This window comes from Puma concolor, chromosome E4 (genome assembly GCF_028749965.1).
Source record: "Puma concolor isolate L17-30 chromosome E4, mPumCon1.1.hap2, whole genome shotgun sequence".
Taxonomy (NCBI): domain Eukaryota; kingdom Metazoa; phylum Chordata; class Mammalia; order Carnivora; family Felidae; genus Puma; species Puma concolor.
Genome location: NC_141683.1, coordinates 23146912 through 23166464, shown reverse-complemented (window position 1 = coordinate 23166464; position 19553 = coordinate 23146912). Strand labels below are relative to the sequence as shown.

At 36.4% G+C, this 19553-nt stretch overlaps 1 long non-coding RNA gene and 1 pseudogene across 1 annotated transcript in view; one reads left to right on the top strand and one right to left on the bottom strand.

Moving 5' to 3' along the window:
* LOC147572495 (uncharacterized) overlaps nucleotides 1-19553 on the bottom strand; it is a 631584-nt gene that overhangs the window by 408044 nt on the left and 203987 nt on the right. The gene's annotated exons all lie outside the window — the stretch shown is intronic.
* LOC112864826 (non-histone chromosomal protein HMG-14 pseudogene) lies at nucleotides 10090-10563 on the top strand (annotated as a pseudogene).

Here is a 19553-nt window from a genome sequence, read left to right as displayed (position 1 = left end):
CAACATTCCAAATCCATTGGTTAATAGTTCTTTTCTTTTTTTTAATTTTTAAAAGATCTTTTTCTACATTTCTTGTGCATTTTTTTGCCAATTTCAGAAAGAATTTTGTATTTATCTTCTGAAATAATCAACCTTAAACTATATTGAGTCTTTTAATTTATTTTCCATATATTGTTTTTGAACTTTATATTTTCCAGTTCCTACTCCCTTTAGATTTGTTGTTTATCCTTTTCTTATATCCTATGTCTGAGTCCAGCCCATTATTTCTGATCATTTCCATTTAAATATATGCATTTTAAAATATTTTACTCTAATTTATATTTTAACACCACCTAACACATTTTTGTGTGATTTTATTATTTATTTTCAAGATTTGTCTAATATGTCTATTATATTTTATAATATTATTATGCAGTGTTTCAAATGTAAGTCTTTTCTTGCAGAGATGGGCAGCAGAAATTTTTGTTTCAACTCATAGCCTTATTTACAGGTCTTTTTTTTGTTTCTAGCCTCTAGGGATTTTTTCTTATTATTCTGCAAACTTATTTTTACATGTAAAATGTTACTTGTTATACTGTGCACAATATTACTTGCTGTTTTAGAGTAGGAGGTTTTTAAAAGCCTTTCTAGTTCATAAAATTCCTGGAAATTATAGTATTCCATTCATTTTTATCCCATTTCCGCTGTTTTTTTCTGTTTGTTTGTTTTACCCATGATTCTAATAGAAAAACTTCATTACAAATTCTACGTCCACTTGATACATTTTTGGATTCATCTTAATGAAATGTACAGCTTAATTTGTCACAATTGATTATTGTTTCCTTCTTGAAATATTTTTCTTTTGTTAGTTTTCAGATCAACATATTATCTTGACTTCATTCCTTCCTCTTTGCTTGCTTAAGATTTTCCTTAACAGCATCCTTCCTCTCCATTATAATCTGAATTTTGCAATTCCATAGAACTTTTATCTAAACCCTCTTTTTTTTTTAAATATTTATTTATTTTTGAGACAGGGAGAGACAGAGCATGAATGGGGGAAGGTCAGAGAGAGAGGGAGACACAGAATCCGAAACAGGCTCCAGGCTCTGAGCTGCCAGCACAGAGCCCGACATGGGGCTCGAACCCACGGACTGCAAGATCATGACCTGAGCCGAAGTCGGATGCCCAACTGACTGAGCCATCCAGGTGCCCCTAAACCCTCTTTTATTTTTGGTATCTAAAGCTCTATTCCTATAAGAACTTACATCTCACTGGATTTAATTATCAAAATTATAACTAAAATCATCCAAATGATAAATCTGTATATCCAACTGCCATCAGAAAATTTTATTCATGTATCCCATTTGCATCTCAACTCTATCTTGTTTAAGGTCAAATTGTTTGTAAACACCAAACTATTGCCCTTCTAGTTTTTCCCATCCCAGTAAAGGTCAATACCAAAAATGTAGGCAAAGAGTACTTTTGCTTTTAGTGATCATGGATTAGCTTAATGTGAATGCACTCCCACTAAGAACACCTAGAAAAAATAGACACAGTTGGGAACTAAAATCCACATGAAAGTGTCCAAATTCTAGTAAGGTATCAAGGAATTCTAATACCTGGAATTTAAAGAAAAAGGGAAGCAAAATATTTAGGCTTACTCTCTCCCTTGAGGCTGAACAGAGCTTTAGCCATTCACAAGGGATGGGTAGTTCCAAGGTCAGCAAAAAAGAGGATTATTGATAAATAACTTGGGTTTTCACTTTTAACTACCACAGGCATAAGAGGAAACTATAAAAAAAAACAGGTCTTACAAAAACTCAAACTTATTTTCAAGCAGGGCCAATATCTGTGATTAATTAATTCAACAAATTAATAACAAGCTGGAGAATATAATGAAATAGTTGGAGTATAAGTGATGTTCTCAAATGGATATTTAAGAACCCAAAATGACAACTAAAAGTTAGGACTCAATGGATAGATTTAACAGTTGATGAGATATAGTTGAAGAAGGAAAAAATCAACTGTAAAATAGCACAGCAGAAAATATCCAGATTAAAACATACAGAGAAAGCTAATTTGAAAATGAAACAAAAATAACATAAAATATTTATGGAACATAGTGAAAAGATCTAACATATTATGATTGATTCCAAAAATAACAGAAACAGTATTTTCAAAACGGGGTCTCCTGGGTGGCTCGGTTGACCATCTGACTCTTGATTTTGAGTCAGGTCATGATTCCAGGGTCATGAGGTCAAGCCCTGCAGCAGGCTCTATGTTGAGCATGCAGCCTGCTTGGGATTCTCTCTCCCTTTCTCTCTACCCCTCCCCATGCTTTCTCTTTCTCTCTCTCTAAAATTAAAAAAAAAAAAAAGTATTTGCAAAAAGACATAAAGCCGTAATTTTAAGAAGTTCAATGAAATGAATCTGTGACGAATACAAAAATAAACAAAAAACAACAAACAAACAAAAAATAACAGGTAGTCAAGTCATCACTGAAAACCAAAGATAAAGAACAGACAGGGGAAGGGGAACATATTTCTTTAAAGGAAAGAGAGATAAGATTTACAACTGGCTTCTCAAGAGAAAGACTAAGGGCCACAAAACAAGAGGAATTATATCTTTAAAGTACCAAAACAAAACAACTACTGGCTTAGAATTATAAAATGAAGGTAGGTAACAAAAAATTTGCTGATAAACCAAATAGAAAGACTGTCACCAAAAGAATTGTGCTGACGGATGTAACAAAGGGCATTCTTGAGGCATAAGGAGGCACAAATATCTAGGAAAAAATGAAAAGCAATGGAAGAGGAAATATGTGAACAAATATAAATATAAATTGGTATTTATAAATAATAATAGCATCTTAATGAGTTAAAATTTAAGACAAAATTCACGGCAACAATTGTATACAATGTTCTGTGAATGTCAATTAATTAAGACAATTTTTATTTTAATGTTTTTATAATTTTCATGTATTTCAATTTTCATGTTTTTAATCAACGTTGCCCTTTCTTTTCCTGTCAGTTACTGAGAGAATTATGATCAATCTCCCAATTTCTAAATTTGTTTCTCCTGTTGTTTTTGTCCTGTTGTTTTGATTAATGTACTTTCCAATTATATGTTTAGGTTTATAGAAATTTAGCATTTTAGTTTTTCTGTTATTTGACATTAATATATTTGGGAGTGATTTCTTTGTTTCTGGTAATACATTTTATAGGTGTGTTTTACTTGCCATTAGTATAGCTAAACAATATGCGCACACCTCATACTTGCCATTTTTATCCTACTACTTTCAAGCTTTCTTATGCATATTTTTAAAGTATTTCTTATTACCAATTAAGAATATATTACTAAATAGTGTTTTAAGTTGTAGACCTGGGGTCAACAGACTACTTCCTCGCCCCTTATTTTGTAAATTCAATTTTCTGTAACACAACCCTGTTCATTCAGTTACATATGGTCTATGGCTACTTTCATGCTTCAACAGCAAAGTTGAGTAGTTGTAATAGAAACTATATGGCCAACAAAATCCAAACATTTATACCAGGTTCTTTACAGAAAATGTTTGTCCATCTTGATCGAGGTTAACAGATTTTAAACACATTTTCTTTAAGTTGTATTTTTTTTAATTTTTGAGAGAGAGAGAGAGAGAAAGAGAGAGAGAGAGAGAGAGTGCAGGGGAGGAGCAGAGAGAGAAGGGGACAGAGAATCCAAGCAGGCTCTGTGCTGACAGCAGTGAGCCAGATCCAGGGCTCAAATTCAGGAACCGCAAGATCATGACCTGAGTCAAAGTCAGGCACTCAACCCACTGAGCCATCAGGTGAACTTAAGAGATTTTTAAATGAATATATTAGCCTCAATATTGGGGCACCTGGGTGGTTCAGTCGGTTAAGTGTTGACTTCGGCTCAGTTCATGATTTCGCAGTTCCTGGGTTCAAGCCCTGCCTCAGGCTCTGTGCTGACCGCTCAGAGCCTGGAGCCAGCTTTGGATTCTGTCTCCCTATCTCTCTACCCCTTACCTATTCGCGTTCTGTCTCTCTCTCTCTCAAAAATAAATAAACATTAATTTTTTTAATAAATAAATGGATATATTAGTACATATACATTTAATACATTATGTTTTAGCTAAGTCTACTATTTTACTACATGTTTAATAATGTGTTTCTTGGGGAGCCTGGGTGGCTCCATCGGTTAAGCGTCTGACTTTGGCTCAGGTCATGATCTCACAGTCTGTGAGTTCAAGCCCTGTGTCAAGCTCTGAGCTGAGCGCTCAGAGCCTGGAGCCTGCTTCCCATTCTGTGTCTCCCTCTTTCTCTGTCCCTCCCCCGCTCATGCTCTGTCTCTCTCCCTCTCTCAAAAATAAATAAATGTAAAAAAATAAAAAAAATAAATAATGTGTTTCTCTCCCTCAACATTTTTTAACTAATATTTCACTATTCCATTTTCCTTTCAATTAGCTTGTTAATTGTATACTAACTTGATATGCTTTTTGTGGCTACATGAATTACAAAAGTCACACTTTTATGTAAGAACATTACATATGCTTTTACTTAAGAAAAGTTCGTGATTTTAAAACTCCCTCTAAAATGTAAGGCATGTAGAACAGTATAACTCCATTTATATGCTGTGTAAATTTTATCCTGTTTTCCAGTATTTTAATTTTATATATATTTTAAACTCATAAGCCACCATCCTAGTGTAATATAAAGAGAGCCAGTTGACTCTAGTACACACAGTAAGTTATTTTCAGGTCAAGGACATCAGGCTTAGGGAACTCAGATCTTTTTGAAGCCTACCTAATCCTTGCTTTAGAGGGAGATATTACCTGTTCCTACCAGACAGTAACCTCCCAAAGGCAGACAATATGTCTATTTGCCAAAGCTGTTCACTGTACGAAGAACTTGTAAAGGTTGTCTGAAATAAAAGTTCATCAGAGCCTCACTCATCAGACATACAGAAATAAATGTGGTCCACAGAGAATTTTCTAACTAATCACCTGTCAGCGTTACCTTGATAACAAAATCTGGCAGAGATATTAAAAGACAAAGAGGAATGATGTCAGCAAGACAGAAGTTAAGAGCTCTCCTACTCATATCCTCCCCTCAGCAACAATGATTCGGCAGCAATCCACAGACAAAGTGTCTTTATGGGTACTCAGGGATCCAGGTGGGAACCCGTGACACCCCTGTGAAGTCCAAAATCACCAAGGCAGGCCTGTGCCCAGGCCTGTCCAGCTTCTGTGGTCCTCCGATCCTGGAAGAGTCGTGCACACTTGTGCCTCAAGTGATAGGCCCACAGACTTTGGTGTCAGCTGTGAACCTGAAATGGCCAGTGATGGGTCTCCAGACCCTTTTAGGTGCAGCGTGGGAGCCCCTGGAGGCAAGCTCACTGAACCCAGTCTGATTGTAGATGTTACATTATTAACATTTCCATAGGATTTACACCTATATTAGTGAACAAGTTTGGCAAATTAACTTTCCTCGAATTTTTCTTCTTTTTCTTTTCCCCCCAGAACTAGTAAGTATAGCTGACAAACTTACATATATTTAAGGCGTATAAAATGTTCAATTAGTATACACAGACATTTTGAAATCATCACCACAACAGAGCTAACTAACATATCCATCACTTCATATTAGTTATTTTTTTCTTTTTTGGTGTGGTAAGAACACTTAGGATTTACTCTTGCTTAATATACCATCTTTTCTCTACTGAGTCCTCAGTTCAGTAGAGGTTTTGTTCCCTTTAATAGTCTGTGATACATGTAAGTAGCACTGCTTAACACTGTCAGTGATTAATTATCTTTTTTTTTTTTTTTTTTTTTTTTTTTTTTTTTTTTTTTTTTTTTTTTTATGAGAGAGAGAGAGAGAGAAGTTGAGAGAGAATCCCACAGCCCTGGTATCACAACCTGAATGGAAATCAAGAATCAGATGCTCACCTGACTGAGCCACCCTGGTGCTCCTGAAATGTTAGTTTCTGACTTTACTTGAGTACAAACGTCCAAGCCTTTAGGCTCCCTAAACATATATTGGTACGGTACTTTTGTGATAATATTAGAGAACATTTTCACTGGGATAAGCACCAGGAACCTGACTCTTATAAAAGAAGAGAAATTTTAAATTCTTCTCTATGGGAAGAGTTATCTCTCCTTTGAGGCATAACATGAAAATTAATTCCTTATAACAGGATATCATAATCTCTCCTATTTAATTTATTAACCAGGAACTTCTGTTCTAATAGCAGTATTAGGGATGAACGAAGCATGGGATGATGCATGACTAACTGCCACATTGTCCCTGGGGTTATTTGAAAATGGAGCAGGAATAATAGATTCCTATAAAAGTAAAACTAAATATAAAATAACTAACATAATTATATATTTTAAAACTTATTTTTGATATCCTGAAATATCTAAGTCCAAGAATCTCTCCTTTACTTAGAAAGTAGTAGTAGACCGATATGAGGAAACAGGGATAGCTACCATATACAATTATTCCCGCTTTTCGAAAGTTCGCATTACGTTACTTCACTTTGAAGCCCTACTGTCGGCACCTATTTTCACCTACCAAAAGAAATCCAAAGAGCATTTTTGCTTTTATGAAAAAATACAAAAAGCAAAAACAGTGTTCAGCATTTGTTTTGCAGCTAGCCCTTAGGGAGGGAGCACGTTCTGCCAACAGGGAGACTGGCCCCAGCCAGCAAGTTCCCCAGGAACCACAATCAGCATCTCAGCAACTAGCAGTCAGAGCTCTGTGAGCATCTGTGCTTTATCTCGATTTTTTTCTGCGCATCCATTAGCAAGATGTGTCCTAAAAGCCAAAGAAGGAGTTTATTTTGGGGGTCTGGGAATGCTCGAAATGTGTCCATTAATGGAAATTGCTTCCATGCTTTATAGCATTTAGGCTTATAAAAAGTTTCATGGGAATGCTCTACTTTTGGATAGTGGGAGAAACCTGTATTTGTATGATGAATATGTGTATTGGAGTGTTTCTCAAAAGGAACTTTCTGTTTATTTTTACTGTGTGTGGGGTGGGGGGGGAGGGAGAGAGAATACTAGATTTTATTCTTAAAAACTTCTCAAGGAAATGTGGAGATCACCAAATGGTCGATTTCTCTTGGAAATTCAGTTGGTTTTCTATATGTTAAAGACTGAAAACTTCTGCAATAAAGGCAAGTGTTTAACTTTGTTTTACACAAGATTCTTCAAATGCCTTTCAGAAGGGGCTCTCAGGAATCAGAGAGCAGAAAATAGCACTTCTTAGTCTCTTGTGATGTTGGCTGCTTCCTGGGTATCTGTTCTCTTTTCCCTCCGTAAGAGGACCTCAACAGGGAGAGCAAGTCCCTGATAACAACGGAGTCACTTCACTAGCTTTGGACGTTTAGATTTCGGGAGGTTTCTGTTACAGACAGCTGAAACTTATTCCAATACAGCAGGCCTTCTGAACTCAAGCTAAATGTAAGTCTACTGATCCAGGGATTTTTGCTATAGGAATTTGAGTGTAGTGCACTTATTCTCAATGTGAGCTGCATGTCACGTCAGGAAGATCTTAAAAAATACATTCTTACGTCTAGGTCCAAAGGGATCTGCAAAGGGGCCCTGGCATTGGTACTTTTTAAAATCTTTCTAGGGGATTCTAATAACACAGCCAGTGTTGAGAATGGCTGTCAAGTACTTTATTTTTTTTAATGTTTGTTTGCTTGTTTGTTTGTTTGTTTATTGAGAGAGAGAGCTGGAGAGGGGTAGAGAGAGAGAGAGGAGAGAATCTCAAGCAGGTTTCACACTCAGCACGGAGCCCAACACAGGGCTTGATCCCACAATCTTGGGATCATGAGCTGAACCAAAATCAAGAGTCCTATGCTTAACCAACTGAGCCACCCAGGCACCCCTCAAGCACTTCATTTTTAACTTAGCTAAAAAACTCTCCATAAATCTGCTTTTTTCTGCTTTTTCATTCCTATTCTTGTTACAAGGTTAAGAGTTTCATTATACTGTAAGTTGAAGTTCCAAAAACAAGAAGACTGATTCACAAGGATCGTTAACTCTATCCTTGTTTACAGATATTTTGAGCCCTTGTTTTTCAAAACTTTTTTTGTGTGTTTTCACACTATGTCACGTCCTAACAGGCTGGGCAACAAGTGAGCTCTTACTTTGCATAAGGAAGCTATGCATAGTCCAATCATCCCTGGCCTTTGGAAAGAGAGTCACAAGATAAACACACACACACACACACACACACACACACACACACACAACCCAAAATGAACAAACAACTACTTAAGTCATATTCAAACAACACCTTAGACAATGTATTACAAATTATCTCTTCAATAAACCACAGCTGAGGCAGTTTTTCTTAATATTATACATTATACACCTTGTTAGTTGTAAATACGCACACATTTTTCATCCAAAACATGTATTTTCCAATATTCCCTATTAATATTACCTAGCAACCACAAATACAACAACCCAATAATTAAATCTCTATCCAGAGAGTAATCCAGTGCTATTTCAAAATAATCATCCAGAGGTGTATCCTATGGCCAAATTTATCTTTCTCTGATTAGCCTCAGAATTCACAAATTCCAGTTTTCCACGTCTCTTCTAGTTTTATTCCCAGCCCAGTCTAGATATTATCATTTAGCAGTCTTCAGTCTAGAGAAGATGATCACTACCAACGTAACCTATGTAAAACCAGTGGTACAAACAGAACACTGGCAGTGCCATCTTTTGGTAAAGATCAAAATTTGAGAAATACTGCCAGGCAGCATTGTAGCCACTTAATATGATGACCCTGGCTGGAGCTTTACCACACACTTGCACAGTGGAGTATGTGATAAGACTAGTGAATCTTATGAACCTTATGCGTTACTCTACTGATAGGCTACTTTTTGTTTTTTTTTTGTATGTGAGTCTCTAGGTTATAAATATGATTGCCAACCTGATGAGGGCTAACACCCACCATGCTGCATTTTTAGCTGGTAAGAACTCCTAGGAAGAGCACTTTGAGGTCAATCTTAAATTATTTTGCCCTGCTTTCTAGGGTGCACAGTTGTAGTTGTCATTTTTTTTTATTTTTTTTAACGTTTTTTATTTATTTTTGAGACAGAGAGAGACAGAGCATGAACAGGGGAGGGGCAGAGAGAGAGAGAGACACAGAACTGGAAGCAGGCTCCAGGCTCCGAGCCAGCAGCCCAGAGCCCGATGCGGGGCTCGAACTCACGGACCCTGAGATCGTGACCTGAGCCGAAGTCGGATGTTCAACCGACTGAGCCACCCAGGCGCCCCTGTATTTGTCATTTTTTATCTCCGTGACCACACTCCTGCGTAATAAGAGAATATATAGGATTTTTAAGTTGTTCCACTAATGCCTGTGGTAAGAAATTCAACTTCCACCCCATGTTGAGTATAGAAATCGTATTTTTCACCTTATAGTAATGCCATAATCAAGTTCAAATTCTCTGTTTTTGGATAAATTCTATTTCCCAAACAACCATACTAAAGGCATAGACTCTTTTAAATATGTGCTATTGCTAAACATATACTCTTCCACAGCTACTTCAAGAGTGAGGTAGGGTATGGGCAGGTAAAGTAAGAAAGCATGCATTAGTCAAATAAGAGAACAAATTACCCAGGGCTTTATGGAGAGCAGACCTAAATTCATTACAATTCAAGGAACCATTAAGCAAGATTCCAGGATTACTCACTTAAGCTCTCCATCAGTAACAAGAATCCAATCTTCTCCGTTTGGCTCCTTCTTCCTGAGTCATATGCTTTTCTTTCATCCATTAACTGAAGCATTCACTCCATATTCTCAATTTTCTCAGAGATAGATCATTTTTTGTATTATTTTCAGTGCTTTATCTAACCATTTTCATTTTCATCACAAGATTCTTGATTTGAACACCAATGAAATAGCCCAATCTTTGCCATAGCTTTAGAACTCTTGCTGAGAGTAATTAAAAATGTAGGGCTTGCCTGAGACTCGATGTCTTTCCCTCCCTCTCTGCCCCTACCCTGCTCACACGCTGTCTCTGTCTCTCTCAAAAGAAATAATAATTAGAATTAAAAAATCAAAAATAAAATGTAGAGGCAGACCAGCTTCTCGAAGGCTCTCGGCGCGCGGCGGCCCATAGGGCACCCGGCACGCGCCCGCCCCGCCGCCAAGATGCCCAAGAGGAAGGTCAGCTCCGCCGAGAGGGCGGCGAAGGAGGAGCCCAAGAGGAGGTCGGCGAGGTTGTCAGCTAAACCTGCTTCTGCAAAAGTGGAAGCGAAGCCACAAAAGGCGGCGGGAAAGGAGAAATCTTCAGACAAAAAAGTGCAAACAAAGGGGAAAAGGGGAGCAAAGGGAAAACAGGCTGAAGTGGCTAACAAAGAAACAAAAGAAGACTTACCTGCAGAAAACGGAGAAACAAAAAACGAGGGGAGTCCAGCCTCTGATGAAGCAGGAGAGAAAGAAGCCAGGTCTCATTAGTATCATATCCCATGTCTTACCAGTGGTCCCTGTCTCCCTTCTTGCACAATCCAGAGGAATATTTTTATCAGCTATTTTGTAAATGCAAGTTTTTTAGTAGCTCTAGAAACATTTTTAAGAAGGAGGGAATCCCACCTCATCCCTTTTTTTAAGGGTAAATGCTTTTTTTTAAGAGGTGAAATCATTTGCTGGTTGTTTATTTTTTGGTACAACCAGAAAATAGTGGGATATTGAATATGTGAGGCTTTGATCGTCTTGGGTGTCAGCTTAACATTCCATAGATGGGGTAGTTTTTATATCCTATAATACCAAGCATACTAAATGGCAATTTGGAGTCAGTTGTGCATTTAATATGTCTTGAACATTTTAAATTACTTCTATTCCCATGTTGTTTTTGGTAGAATTGTTTGCTAAAGAAAACCACTCCTTGATCTTGGCTCTCTCCCTGTCAGAATTTTGTGCATTCTGTAACATCTTGGTCGTGGTAGTCCAGTTTCCTAGTAACTTTGTTAATGTGCTGTGCGAGATTGAAAATTTGAGTATGTAGTGTATATGACATTAAATTGTGAATTAATGGGACTTAACAGTGTAACAGCATATCAACATTTGAAGATACTGGTACTTGATATACCGTTAAGGGAAATTTGCCTCCAAATTTTAAGCTGGAAGGTCACTGGAATAACTTTGAGAAAAGAACCACAACTACATGATTTTTGTAGGTTTTCGGTACGCACGTTAAGAATTATGTACAAATTGAATTGTCTGTACTGATCCTCAGAACAACAAATAAAAACTCGATTATGAAAAAACATAAAAAATAAAAATAAAGTGTATTTTAAAAATAAATTTCCACTTTCTAAAACTTTGCTGGCATAATACTGAAGTGTATATATTGATTTTATACCACTAATCTTGCTCAAGTTCTTAACTGTAATAATGTATCTATGGATACTTTCTCCTTTATTTCTTTTCAAACTTTATAACATTTACTTGTTTAACTGTATTGAATCGATTGTCCAAAACACCTTGGAACTGAATTGATGATAGAGGACATAATCGTCTTATTCCGCATCTCAAGGGGATGCACGCTTTCGAATATTCACCACTAAGTCTGATGCTTGCATGGCACCTTTTACATGTTCTTTACAAGACTGGGAAAGTTTAACATATCAACTTTATATATTAACATAACATTAACATATATATGTGTTAATGCTTACATGTGATCAATTAAATTGATTTTCTAATTTTAAACCAACCTTGGATTCACAGGATAAATTTCCATTTTAGACATAATGTGTTATTTTGTTATACATTAGTGGACTTATTTTTTAAAATATGGTTAGGCCCTGCCAGGAGTTATTACAGGGTTAGATAACATTAGTTGCAGCCATTGACCTCTGTTTCTTGGTATCTTAACAATGATATTATTTGGAGGTTGCACTTAGCCCAAAGGATACTTTCCATTCACCCTTTCAAGTAGGAGTGGCCATATGACTATACTTTCTAGTCAATGAGACATAAACAAACACCTTGTCTGGAAGTCCAAAGATGCTGAAAGGAAGTTGCCTTGGGGGTGGGGGGCTGTCTTTCCTTTCTCATTTCTGCTGTCCATGAGAGATGATGTGAATGAATTCCAGAAACTGTTATGGATCATGATATGGCCTTAAAAATTAAAGCCATGCACATGAAAACAGAAAGATACAGAATATATGGATCCATTCATAAATAAAAGGTAATATATTAGACTCTTAATGCCTACCTTCAGACTGTGTGTATATGTAAGCTCTACTCTAGGACATTTCAAAACTGTAATTAAGTCAATAAAACTAGCAGTCTAATTCAATGCTTTATGGATATAATCCTTAATACAAAACAGGTGTCTTGTCTGTATGAAGCACAGAGAGTGGGATAACATTCTCTGAAGATGAGCAAGAATTTAAATTGTTGCAAATGCAGAGAAACTGCAAAACATTTAACTTCATAAACCGAAACTTGGTCACTTTTTAGATTTTTTTCAGTATTTCTGGTTATATCAGTAAGGAAAAAGTATTTAACATAACACTGACATTTACTACCCCTCAAAAGGAGAATCAGAGCATTCTGCAGCTAAGAGTAAGGACATTATGCTATGGTTAAATTTCACTTATTACAAATGGCTTATTTCCCATTCATTCCTGTGCAACTGTTTTAAATTAATAAAAAGAAAGTCGTTTTACAGTGAAAACAGTAAGAGCAGAGACAGTAATTATACAGGGCCCAAAACACTGAAGTTTGAGAACTAGTCTCTAGAGGAATTACACTGGCTTTTCATAAAAAAATATACAGACTAGTGCAGAAAATGTAAGAATTTTTTTTTTAATTTTTTTAACGTTTATTCATTATTGAGAGACAGAGAGACACAGACACAAGCAGGGGAGGGGCCAAGAGATGGAGAGACACAGAATCTGAAGCAAGCTCCAGGCTCTGAGCTGTCAGCACAGAGCCTGATGCAGGGCTCGAACTCACAAACCGCGAGATCATGACCTGAGCCGAAGTCGGAGGCTCAACCGACTGAGCCACCCAGGTGCCCCAAGAATTATTTTTTAATGTTTATTTATTTTGAGAGAGAGTGTGTGAGCAGAGAAGGGGCAGAGAGAGGGAGGGAGAGAATCACAAGCAGGCTCCACACTCAGCACAGAGCCCAATGTGGGGCTTGATCCCTGACCACAAGATTACCACCTGAACCCATCAAGAGTCAGAAGCTCAACCCACAAAGTCACCTAAGAGTCCCTTAAGATTTAATTTTAATTTTAATTATAATAAATAGTATATCATTTTAACAAAGGGAATAATTTTATTGGAAAGCAGCCAAGGAAGGTACTTGGAAGATATTTTCTAACTTGGCTGCCTAAATGGATGGTATAGATATTCATGTCATAGGAATATGGATGGAGGAAGCTTGACATGGCTGTGAAGATTAAATAATTTGGGTTTTTTTGAAATGCTTTTGAGATTAATTATGTGAAAACCTCCTCCAAAGAAGACTTCCCTTTAATCTATCATATATAACACATTATATATATTATAGATTTGGTGGGAGGGAGGAGTACTTTCTACATTAAAACATGAAGGAAGAGCAAAGACACATTTTTCACCTTTCTGTTCCAGTAGGGCAGTGGCCTCTCCTTTGCACTGATATCAGCCCATCAGCCCCGGTAGTGGGATGAGACAGGAGTTTCCTGAGCAATGACAGTAGCACTGGCCTGATTTTATGCCCAAATGAAGCAATCAAAGAAACCAAGGCAGCACAAAGGGGAAAAGCCTGCCAGATGTGAGGCTAATGGGGCAATGGCTGGGAGTCTGTGGAGATGGAATAAGCTTGTTAAGCAGAGCTAAAACCCACGAAAAGCAAAGTTCTAGAAGTTCTAAAGCAAAAGCTATCTTTGTAACCTTTAGCTCTCATCAGGAGAAAGTATGTGATCAAACTGCTCATATATCATGTATATAGAGGTATTCATTTAAGTGGGTTGAGTTATTAATAATAAAACATAAAAGAGGACTTTGGCATGTTTTAACAATCCACTTGAATTTTACCTGCTATTTTTAGCTGTAGAATATATGTGCCTTTATTTTCCACTCTAAAGTTTTCTTTTGTTCCTTTATCATCATTATCTTAAACCTACTGGAAAATTAGAACCTCTAATGGGAATAATTAAAATATCCGGTAATATCATTATATTTATATTTCATTACATTTAAATTAAAAATGCAAAAGTATGTTACTTTAACTTCCTTCAGTTTTCACTTTAGTTCTTTTATAAAATATTTCCTCTTATAGGTAGATCATAATTTAAAATGTATATTCCATTAGTTATAGCTGGCTTTTTTGTATTCTTCACAAGATATGCCACATAGAAGTCTTAATTTATCAAATACTTTGAAATTTCATGTTCTATTTTTCTATTTAGAGTATAAATAAATTGGTAAGCAAATGTGTAATTGCTTTCTTTTTTGTGTCATGCTAAATGATTGTTAGTAAGTATGGGTAAGAATCAGCCTAAATGGATACTAATAGCTCTCATAATTAGGGCATCTACTCCCTTCACAAGGAAAATCTAGGTACACTGTTTATTCCTGTACTTTTTCCCCCTTCAAATATACTTGATTAACTTACTTAATTCAATATTTATTGCCAGGATCAGTGCTAGTGAATATACAGTGGTAAATAAAATAAACTTGTTTTGCTCGTTCTCCTGGTGTATATAAAAATAGTAATTATGCAGTAAAATATGTATAAAAGAACATGTATTTTCCAATCTCCAAAGAAATGGGAAAGCCTTAAGTTAGTATCATACATTTTAAATGATCTTCTATAAAATGGTGGGAAAATTCTCCTGAACCAATAAAAACAAAATCATAAAATGTAGGCAACTGCTGTTCCATAAACCTCTGGGAATAGCACAAAACTCCGAGTGATTTCACAGTTTGAATACACATACCTTTATTAAGAGCATACGTTCTTCTGTCTTGAATGTAATTAAAAATTGGATATCACTTTTTATATCTTATAAAAGTTTTGACATAGGACCAAGATATTAAACACATACATAGCTTTGATATTATCTATTCAATGGAATGTATAACAGAAAGAAATTAATATTTTTTGGTAAATTCCCTAAAACCATAAATTTTATTAAAATCTGTTATATGTGTGCATGTGAATACACACACATATAAATTCAACGATTTATTTTTTGAAATATCTATTCCCCCCCCCCCACTTCAGCCCTCACACCTTTTTTACATATTCTTTTTGAGTTTCCTTTTGTGTCTCCCTCTGAGCCATCTTTTCTTGACTGTCCTACATAATGTAGTAAGTGGGGGGGGGGGGGGTGGTGGTACTGGAATATTTCTGTCTCATATGGACATTTATGTTTTATACTTTCAGTTTTATCTGCGTCTGTAGATCTATCCATATCTAAGAAAAAGCAGCATAAGGTGTTGGTTTAGAACAAGTTTATGGAGCCACACAGACAATGATTAAGTAACAATTCTACCACTAATTAGCTGTTTGCCTCTGGGCAGGGAACATAATTTCCCTGCACCTCAGTATCTCATATTTAAAATAAAGATAACAGGGACACCTGGGTGGCTCAGTCAGTTAAGCGTCTGACTCTTGATCTCAGCTCAGGTCATGATCTCACGGTTTGTGGGTTCGAGCCGAGCATCGGGCTCTGTGCAGACAGTGCGGAGCTGCTTGGGATTCTGTCTCCCTTTCTCTCTGTCCCTCCTCTGCTTGCTCTCTATTTCTCTCTCAAAATAAATAAAAGAAACTTAAAAAAAATAAAATAAAAGCATGTATGCCACAAAGTTGTATGTACATTAAATGTTGAAAAATATATGTGTATGAATATATGTGTGCATGTCTATAATTCTGTGTGCTAAATGCTCAAAAGGTGCCTAGCAAAAGTAATCACTTATGTAAGCATTATCTACCCCATTAACATATCTTTCTAGCTCTCCAAATATATTATATACAACTGTAATATACAAACTATTCATTCTAATTTCCTTCCGGTGGAATTCTAGCAAGTCGGGGACATGATATATGACCATGACATATCTTCACTTCTCTGAGTGGGGTTTGCATCAAACTGCAGACAATTGTCTGAGGAGGTAGCATTGAACCTTTATTTAATGGCAGCCTCATTACATACAAAAGTATGTTAAGGCAAATATGAACACAAAATATACCTTCAACAGATACAACCACTGTTCCTTCTGAAATAACTCTGACTTCCCACTCCCACTTTATAAAAAATATATATAGCAACTTTCTGAGCATGTATTTCCATCTTTTGGACTAAAAACGTTCTCATTTAATACAAATGATTAATGCCTTTCTTAGGGCCTGCCTACCTATGAAAAATGAAAACGCACATTGAGATGAAGAGTATTAGATTATAAAGACTAATATATTAATCATTAACAAGTTAGTTAATGCTTTCCCACTCATAATACCCATGTGCGTTAATGAGAAATAAAAGAATACATAACAAGAAAACACCCTGTTCTTTGGCTGGATTTTATTTTGACAATTGTGCACACATGGCATTGTTCTTCCCTGTCCTGCTTTAACCTCATTTTCCAACTCCGGGTCTTAATCTTTGTATTAACTTAGAAAATTCTTGATTGAATCATTTTAGCTGTCTGGCTTCTGGGAATCTTTCCCATCACTGAGTTCTTGTGCCCTGGCTTAGCTCTGCCGGGTGCCTTGGAAGGTCATCCGTTGAGTTCAGGACACTCCGATTTGTCTTTGGCTTACCTGTAGATAGAGGAGTGTCTGCTGTGTGCCTCTCTTCCTTCCTGCCCCTACACCCCAAGCATCTGCCTCTCTGCTCAGGCACCTGCCAGTTCTTGAGGCAAGCCACTGCAACCTCCTTACTCTTTCACTCTGGAGTCACTCACGCTCCTTATCTACTTGGCTCCTCTCTGCTACATACCAGCAGCTATATCACTTATCTGAACTGGGACAGCCTGCATCCTGCTAGCTGCACTGAAGTCTTGAGCAAGCTCAATGGTGCAGCATAAAGTAAACCAAGAGCGGGTGAGCACATATAAAGTGAAATTCTATTTATGGCAATACAGTAAACATGGAGGGTTAAAACAACCCACTTCAATTTAAAGCAAGATAAAAGTCACTGGGCTCCTGGGCTCCTCTGAACTGGCATATTCTTCACTTTATGTATCTGCTGCTATCACAAATTTTAATGATGTAAAGGAGAGCACTGTAAGGTTTCACTTACTCCAACCACATCTATCTTTGATCTTCTCCTTTGCACTGCTTGCTTGTTGGCTCAGTAATAAAATAAAGTGTAAGCAAACTCAGTTGAGTCTGAGTAATCCTTCTCATAAATCTTCAAATCTGGAGAAACCTTGGGGGGTCTGCTTTAATTCATATGCTTCTCCCCATGAGCTTGCTGAGGTTTGGCCTCCCCTCCAGGAACTTTATGACTGAGAAGAGATGAACACGTTTATAGCCATAGAATAATAAGCTGAGATTATTCCAGGTAAATGGAACATTTAATTTGTTTGGTCTCTAAAGTTTAGATAACTTATTTATATTTTTTCTCACAATAGCTAGGAGGTGAGGGGAGAATCATTTTTAAAAAGGAAATCTCAGAGAAGTTACAATTTGGCTGAAATTATCTGCCAAATAAAGAATAACAGACCACCATCTTATATTGATTCTGGATCTAATGAAGTTGTGTTTGACATGGGTTTGAAACAGAATTTGTATTGAGTCCACTACTTGCCAACCTGAGGACAATGGGAACACTGTTTTATGTTTCTGAGTTTTGGTTTCCTCAGCTGAGACTGTGGCTAACAACAACTAGACAACAGGATGTTTTGGAGATTAAATGAGATAATTTATTTGTAAATCTCCTCACTTACTACCGATCACATAATAAATGTGAAATGAATGTCATGTTCTTTCTCAGAAACAGAAGTAATTCTAGTGGTCTTTAGCTTAGTGGACTTTGTATCTAGCAGGTGAATATGTGAATTTTTGATACTGATATCTGCATCTACCTTATTCACCTTTATACTTCTTGGCATGAGGTCAAGCCTTTTTGAGACACCAAATACATGTTTGTTGAATGAGAAAATAAATAAATGATCTGGTGATGAGATAGACAGTCTATGTATTGGAGTCACATAAGACAGAGAGGAAGATTTTTATAGAGGTAATTTCAAAGAGGATGTCTGGTAGCAAAGTTGAAGAAAAATCAAAAAGTACATAATTAGCTAACATAGAGAGGCTCTCGCTTTTCCAGTGAACATTTCTGTAAACCTTGAGGCACTACTTGAGAGTAAATATATTTTTTTTATTTCCAAAAGTTAGTTAGAATGTATATCTGAATATTTATAAAATATGCACCAATCTGATACTGTGCTTTTTAACATCCCTTCTTCTTTTCACCTCCCTCTTCATTTATATTAACCATTCATTGAAACAAGTTTACATGCTCTGCTGTGTAAATATAAATTATTGAAAAGAATTGGGAATCATAATGTAATGTTCTTTCTCTCTCTCTCTTTCAGAAGCTGTTCTAAGTAACTAATTTACATCTCTGAAACACCTCCCAAAACTTACACTTTGGAAAATATGTAAAATCAATATTCAGTAGATAAGTTTGGCACCCAAAAACTTATTAACGTCTTAAACGTTACATTTAATCAAACGTATTAAATGCCATTTATAACTTGGCCATATATAATAAAAACACAATGTGCATTAATAATAGCATATATTTTCTACAAAATACGTCTGTGAAATCATTGTGGTATGATAAATCATCTCAGTTACTGATTTAACTTCGCTAATTTGGATATATAAAAATCACAAAGCTAAAATCAGTCTCTTTTGTCAGCCTCTACATCATTTAACGAATGCAAACTAAATGATCACCAAACCTTATTACAGTTTGAATGATGTTTTAAACAACGATGGAGGTATTAAGTATAATTATTATACCTGCCTTTAAGAATATACATTTCACATGTTAACTTCAGAAATTTAATAGAGACATTGAAAATTAGATTGTAGGTAACAATACTGGATGGATGATGCCATGTATTTTAAAAATGAGCAACAGCATTTTTATATCAAATAGTTATTTTTCCCGTTTGTCAAGCCATTGTTTTGTGCCATTATTTTCTTTTTTTATCCAATGTGCCGTATTGAAGCGGACATTTTGCAACTGGCAGACACACAGGGCAGTTTTTTAAAATGCTATTTTTAATTTTGACATAATCAGGAAAAATTTATTTGGCACTTTTACTTTCTGTTCTATAGCACATTAGTCAGTTTGGTGAAATGTACCTCAGAATGTCAATTAGAAACTGAAGAGAGGGGCGCCTGGGTGGCCAGTCGGTTAAGCGTCCGACTTCAGCCAGGTCATGATCTCGCGGTCCGTGAGTTCGAGCCCCGCGTCGGGCTCTGGGCTGATGGCTCAGAGCTCAGAGCCTGGAGCCTGTTTCCGATTCTGTGTCTCCCTCTCTCTCTGCCCCTCCCCCGTTCATGCTCTGTCTCTCTCTGTCCCAAAA